Below are 7,477 nucleotides of genomic sequence, written 5' to 3' on the forward strand. Positions count from 1 at the left end.
AAATCTGCAGGAGAGAGACAAAGGGACCAATGATGGCTGTTCTGTCACTGGTGAGGAGATGGGTTGTTAGAGATGATGGTGGTCAAGCTGGTGGTGAATATGGTAGTGGTCCAAGGCCACAAAGGAGAGAGAAAAGAGAGATAAAGAATAAATTGCAAAAATTAAGGGTAAGAATGTAATTTTTGGCCAATTTTGGACATTTTTTTTCATGCTCAAGCCATGAAATCCACCCTTATTTATAGGGGTTGGAAGAGGGTAATCTTGTCTTCATTAGAAAAAACTTTCGGCTCTTGATTTTGTTAGGAAAGATCCTAACTGTTGGTTTAAAGTAGGCACTATGAATTGTGAAATTTGACAGTTCAAGATTGCCCGAGTTGGCCATTTTTGGCTGCAGCTTTAACCATCGGGTTGTCAATCAGCTTAAACGGATCACATGGGCTTGTAGAGAAATGTTAGGGGATCATTTGCGTGCAAGTTTGGTCAAATTTGGTGGACATATGAGGCAATTAAATGCACCTGCAAAGGAGATGACCGGGGCAACTTTTTGGGGTTTAATGAACAATGATCAAACGACACGTTGTTTAGTACTTTTTTTTTTCAAAGTTCAATTTAGTCCTCCATCTATCAATGCTACTCAATGACATCACTAATTGAACCTAAACTTTTAATTTAATGCAATTAAGTCCTTGTCAAACTTCAATTTGAACCTTGGATTTACACGTATGTTCAATATGATCCTTGGTCTCGAATTTATGCAATTTAACCTCTAATTGACCATTAAACTTTAATTTCTTTAATTTCACCCTTGATTTTTGTCAATTAAGCCCCTATAGTTTGACTCCTTTTCCAAAATGGCCTTTAGTTGCAAAATCTTTCAATTTAACCTCTAATTTTAAACATAATTAAAATTTAATTTGGCTTATGATTAAATCAAATTGGCCTATTAAAAATTTAATTATGTTCTTGGATATAATTTTTATACAAATTCATCCAATAATCATTTAATTTGACATTGAATCTACCTTATCTCTCTTTTTTTAGGTATAATGGGGTACAATTAGGCTTAGAGTTTTCAAAATTGCACCTTGATTTTCCCACATATTTAGGATCCTCCTCGACTTGCTTTCTCCACGTTGCAAGTCTTTATTTTATTTATTTTATTTTTGTTTTGGAAGGAAAGGAAAAGGATTTGGGGAATAACCCAGAAATTAATTATGACAGTTGCACCCCTCTTCACATTGCTTTCAATAAAAGTCTCGTAAGAGACTTTCGATAGTAAGCTTTGTAAAGAAGCAAAAAATAATGGATTTAAGAAATGGGGAAACCCTTTGAAAATGTTTGTAGTGAGAGTTAGAAAACACACTCAGAGGAAAAATAACTGAAAGATTTTTCTTTTGAAGTGGTAGAGTTGTAGAAGGCACGTTGCCTGCTGGTGAAATTCTAATAGCTTTGAAATGGTTGAATTGTTATGGAGGACCTGCCTAGGGAAAAATGTAAAAGAGTTTTGAAGGTGGTGAAAAATGTGAATAATTTTTCGAAGTGATGAAAAATGCAATTCACCTGATGAAAGGATTTGACTAGAGATTCCTTGAAGGATTGACAATAAAAGGTTCAAATGCGTACTATCTAGGAGATAAAAGTTCAAAGGATTACCTGAAAGGGGAATGATAGGGCTTAAATGCGTATTATTTGAGAGGTGAGGTCTTAAAGGCACACTTGAAAGGAGGTAGTGTTAATAAACACATTACGTGGGAAATGAGGGTTTGAAGGCGCTCGAAAAAAAGAGGTACTGTATAGCATACTTTCTAAGATGGTTGAGGGCTTAAGGTGCTCTTAAAGGGAAAGAGGTAGGGCTATAAAGCACAAAACCTAAGATGGTAAAAGGCTTGAAGGCGCACTAAAAGGGAAAATGGTAGGGTTGTAAAGTGCAAAACCTAAAATGGTGAAAGGCTCGAAGGTGCACTCAAAGTAAAAAAAAAGGTAGGGTGTAAAGCACACTATCTGAGATGGTCGAGGGCTTGGAAGCACACTTAAAGGGAAATAGGAAGGGCTGTAAAGCACAAAACCTAAGATAGTGGAGGGCTCGAAGGCGCACTCAAATGGAAAAAACGTAGGGTTGTAAAGCGCACTATCAAAGATGGCCGAGAGCTCAAAAGTGTACTTAAAAAGAGGTAGAGTTAGAAAACACACTACATGAGAGGTGAGGGCTTAAAGGCTCGCTTGAAAGGAGGTAATGTTAGAAAAATGTACTTCATAAGAAGTAAATGCTTAAGGGCGCACTAAAAAAATAGATAATTGTGGGACACTAACCTGCTAGGGATGAAAGTAATTCATTATGATCAAGATGTATGTATACTTAGCTATGAAATATAGGTACCCTTTCTTCATTGATTTTCCACCTTGAAATTCTAAATCTTTATGGTAAGCGTTGGTGACTTTTCCACTCTTGCTTACTCAAACCACACCTTTTGGACTTGTTCTTCATAGATTTTTTGTTTTCTTAAAAGTTTCAGTCTTTGATAATAAGCTTTGATGGCTTTCCCGCTCTTGCTTACTCAAGCCACATCTTATAATCTTGACCTCTAGGAAGGATATGACATCATCATATTTTTTCCCACAAACCTTTATTTAAAGGGTTGCCAACTCTACATTATCTTTTGTTTTCTTAGAAAGGGAATCTAGGAGCCAACCCTATGTGTTTTGTTGGATTGCCTCCTAGTTTGATCATGTCCTCAAGTGTTCAATTCAGGTTTTCTTTAAGGACCAGGTTGTGTGAAAGAAGATTTGGTTATTTACAAGTTGTTTTCACGGAGAACTTTTGGAATTTCAAAGCTATTCCAAAAAAATCATTTTAATGTTTGTTCAAAACAAACTTGCTCTAAAGAATTCAAGCGATTCTTATGGATAGGTTTGCATATGTGTTGAAAATTTTATGTTTTACTTTTGGTGAAATTGTGAAATAATGTTTTGTTGGTCAAAATGGGTTTATGATTCAATATAAGGGTTACAGAGAATCGATCTTCCAATAATTCATTTTGCTTGTATGAATAATGACTTGTTTCGCATGTGAAACATTGCCTACCGATCTAGATTACCTGCCTTTGATAAAAAATGGCTTGATTGCGCATGTAATGTAGGCTTAGGCTTTTGATTATGAAGAAAAAGGATATCTATTGGCTTAAAAGGTGTTTAATGGATTTCAAGACTAAGGATCACTAGTGCTTATTTCTCAAACTTCCTCTTTTGGTTCATGGATTTTTTGGACCTTAGGTTTGATTTGCAAAATGATCCATCATGCCCCTTAGTGTCGGATTGGGCTTTTTTTTTTTTTTTTTTCTTTATTTGGTTTGAGCATCATCATATTGGTTATTTTTTATAGTATGCTCAAATGTTTTGGATCCTTTGGATTCTTTCATACCCCTAGCTTTGTTTAAGCACCTTTAATCATTGAGAATTTTCTTTCATGACACCCTATTATTGTTTATGCACTATTTTTTTAGGATTTTCTTTCATGCCCTTCAGTGTTGTTTAGGCACTTTTAATCATTAAGGATTTGTTTTTTGCGCTTGCCTCCCAGTATTGTTTAGGCACTTTTAATCATAAAGGATTTTTTTGAACTTGCCCTCTAGTGTAGGGTGTGATCCTAACCAATTTTATTTTTCTTAAGAAACACAAATTAGGCTTAAAAGGGGACTGCAAATGATTTTTAGTCTTGTGAAAGGATGACCAAAGACTAAAAAATCAAAGTAATATTGTAGGCATGATCAAATAAAGGAAATTATTTTTGATATAATTAGGGCAAACTCCTTCTTCCCATCTTGGTAAATTCTCCTTCAACCATCCTCCCCATAAAAGCTCTTGTAGGAATTTCATTAATGGTGTGGACAAAAAACTACAGCAGAATTCATACTGCCTTCTTCACACCCTGTTCTGACCACCAATGTTCTTAGATTTCCTGGCCCTAGGCCTCTAGTGCATCCACTAATCCACTACTTGAACTATCATTGGGTAGTTTAATTTTAATCAAATGCATGAGCCACTTCTCAAAGGCAGTACATGAATGAATGTGATGTCTGGCAGTACCAACATGGTATTCATGAATGTGATGCTGGTTTCCCTATCCGATGTTCTCATCATTGGATTGTTGCTTGTTTTTTTTGGCTCTGTTGCCTGTTCAGATTCTAGGTTGTTCTAGAAAGTTTGTTCCCTTGGTTTTTTATTCAGCAAGCTTGACTTGCCTATGGATTGTACAAGGGAGTCTGTTCCCTTTGCTTTTGGTTCAGCAACCTTGTCTTGCTTATGTGTTAGTTAAGGGACTTTGTTCCCTTTTTCCTTGTATTGCTGGTCTCCAGCATGTACCGCAAGCTTGTCTTGCAAACACTTTTGATCTATACAATACTTACATTTGATCAAAAAAAAAGAGTAGAGAATGCACATGTGCAGCTAAATCTCTCTATTTTTAGGCATATTCTTTTATCTTTTCTTTGTCTTTTTTTTTTTCCAGATTGGATAAGTTGGTTCTGTTGGGAGTAATGTCCATGTTGTACTTGTGCTGCTTGAAAAAAGCACCCACTAGGTCTTCTTATTTATGGGTCTCTATGTTGTCTAATCCTATGTACTAGTTTAACGCTGCCCTACTTAAGCTATTCTAGACAAAGTGCTTCAATAGTTTCTTATCGTGTACTACTTTAGCTATTTTGTTATAGTAGGATTTAGGATGAGTCATGGGGCATTGTGTTTTAGTGTATTTGATGAATTCAGGGACACGAAACTTCTTCGGGACAACCACATTTAGGACCAAACACATTTATGTTGCCTGTACTGAATTATGTAAGTCTACCCCTTCTATGGATCTAATTTAAGCTTCAAAAGCCATCATCTTATCTTAATCAATGTCATTAAATGATTTAGTCTTGTGGGACTCATTGGCAAATGCATTCATGACTATAGAGGCTGGTATCGATGATGCTGACTACACAAAAATTGGATTGTGTTAAGGTTCTTGACCATGTTCACTTATTCTTTTTTCAGGCTGAGTTGTTATTGGAGTTTGAAAAAAAATAGCAGGTCGGTTGGAAAGACCTTCACCAAAGGCATTTCTAATTGTTTATTCGAGTAAACTAATGACGTGAGCCACAATTGCTTTTAGAAACTCTAACTTTTTTTTTTTGGAAATAGACGTCATAGGGAGCATGTTCTTCATCTTCCATGTTTCTTGCTCGGAGTTGGGTGTTAAAGGCTCTTTGGAGACTTATATTTCAACCTAATACGTGTATATATGTTATTTACAATAGATGGATGAATGAAGGTGTATGGATGCAAATGTATATACATGCATACTGGGTATGAATGGCGAAAACCCATACAAAATAAATATTTAGAGAATTCATACTCTAAGGGAAGGTTTTATACCATTATATGATGGGTAGATTGTCTACTTGGTCTCAAAAAGATCTATGAACTGCTTAGTGAGCACCCTGCGTGAAGGCAGTATATAGGTTTGTAAGAAATGGTTAAGGCACAATGTGACCGCCATTACTAAGTAAACACTCAACTCATAGTTGGATGTTTCATAAATTTGAACCTCGACTGAAAGTCATAAGGTAGATTGCTACTTCTTATCTAACCTAGAATTGGTTTTATTGAAAAATAAAAATACATGAGGTCATTAATCCACACACGATGTATTTATGCATGAATAAGAAATAAAAATGCTAAAGCAAAACATGCGAGCTAAAATTAGATAGGCTAAAACAAACATGTAAATGATCAAACAAACAAAGCCTAATCCAACCAAACAAGGTTATCTCTAGTGGAGTGGCCATCTTGTCACGAGGCATACCACTACGTCGAGGCGACGACGAGTTTTTTTATCATGCCTCTTGAGGAGGCGTGTGTGTGTGGTGTGTTAGGAAGAGTTTTTGGATTTAATCATAAAATTATGATTAAGGTCTAGGAGTTGCCACTTATTATTATGGTCACTAGAAACCTATAGTTTACGAGAGTCTGGGTAAAGGACTAGTTATGCAAGAGAAAGATGCATCACCCCCAATGCACCCTACTCGTTGCGATGTCGTAGTCACACAAATTAATTACCCTAGCTTAAATAAATAAGATAGTATAAAACAAACAAGAGATTAATCCCACAAGAAAGTTTTAGTTCAGATTTTTATGCTATGCAATATGCTTTGTTTTGAGATTATCTAAACTATAGCAGAATAAAACAATCAAGCTAAATTAAATAAATCAGAAAACTATTAAGAGAACAAACCTTGGTTTCTAACGTCCACCTAAGGAATTCAGAATTGATCATTCAAATGAAACACCAATTTATATTCTGAATCTTTATCTTTTCTTAACATTAGTTTGTTAACCGATCCTAAGTGTAACTAACCCTAACTAGTAAACAACCACAATGTCCACACTAGTAATTTTATTCAATGATAGCCTTAAGTACTAGATAAATTGATTAATCTAGATAACATAATTTCCACAGTTCATGTTTGATTTGTTCGAATGTTCTCTCTACGATTAGTAACTCTGGTTTTTATGTCAAACTTAGCAACATATTGTCTACAATAATAACTTAGCAATTAAAATAAATCATCATAGGAAATAAACATAGAAAAATAAACATATTCATTATATAAACTTAAAAGAAAAGGTAAAATAAATCTCACAATTCTTGAAATCCGAAGGTTTTTGTGTCATTGCAACCAAGAAAAAGAGCTTAGCCTTACATGTCTATTGAAAAACTAATCAAAAGGAAAGAAGAAGGTATGATTTTGGGTTTTTGAAGGAAAATGGATGTTAGTTTGGATGTTTTGGGAAGTAATCTGGACTTGTTTTTTCACAAAACCTGTCTGCTCGTAGAATTCATGTGTCATCTTTCATATGAGCTCTTTTTCTACTAAAATGTGGTAGGCTGATAGGTCTTCAAGTCAGGAATCCAACAAAATTGAGTTTGCATCAAATATACTTCTCTAGCTCAAGATATTCAAGGTGGAATGGCTAAAAGTCAACATTTGTAGAATGCGAGATTTGTCTTTGAAGACTGCGATTTTCATGCTCTTTTTTTTCCCTTTACATATATGTCTAGAAAGGTATGGATATTAGCTTTCTGATGCCACTGGAATCACTTTGTTTTGACTTCTAGAGCTCAAGCTCTGTACAAAACATCGATCGGAGGTCAAATCTGTCAATTATCTCTAATTTACTTTGTTTTGAATCTTACATATTAAAAGTGTCTTCAAAACATAAAACAAAGAATATCAAGACATTTTATATATAAAACATAGGCAAAATACTAGGTAAATATAGGTAAAACTATCAAATAATATGGTTGCATCACTACCTAAGGTAAGTTGCATTATTATTTAATTGTTTTTCTAGGTCAGCTTTCTACTTGTTAGTCTTTTCTAAGGTCTAAGGTAGATCTCTTTTCGTGAGAGAGTCTCTACCTCATTGGATAAAGTTC

Source organism: Populus alba, chromosome 1, assembly GCF_005239225.2.
Source record: "Populus alba chromosome 1, ASM523922v2, whole genome shotgun sequence".
Classification (NCBI taxonomy): domain Eukaryota; kingdom Viridiplantae; phylum Streptophyta; class Magnoliopsida; order Malpighiales; family Salicaceae; genus Populus; species Populus alba.